This window comes from Penaeus monodon, chromosome 28 (assembly GCF_015228065.2).
Source record: "Penaeus monodon isolate SGIC_2016 chromosome 28, NSTDA_Pmon_1, whole genome shotgun sequence".
NCBI lineage: Eukaryota > Metazoa > Arthropoda > Malacostraca > Decapoda > Penaeidae > Penaeus > Penaeus monodon.
The window spans coordinates 33,358,326-33,358,577 of NC_051413.1; positions in this window are offsets into that span (position 1 = coordinate 33,358,326).

The window sequence follows — 252 nt, forward strand, 5'->3', positions numbered from 1 at the left end:
CATCTTCATTTTTTTCCCTGTATGCTTCACGCAAGTCTTTTGTTCTTGGGTATACGTGTGTAATTCATTTCCAACTACCAAATAGACGCTCTTTCCCCTTTAATAAACATAGTCATATACTGAATACTAAATGAGGCGAAATAAATGAATGTGTGGAGCTTCCTGGTTTTGCCAAAGAGAAGAAATGCGGCGTGAGACATACGCATCCATGTTGATTTCCTGTGGGATTTGCGCGCGCCTCACCTTTTTTTT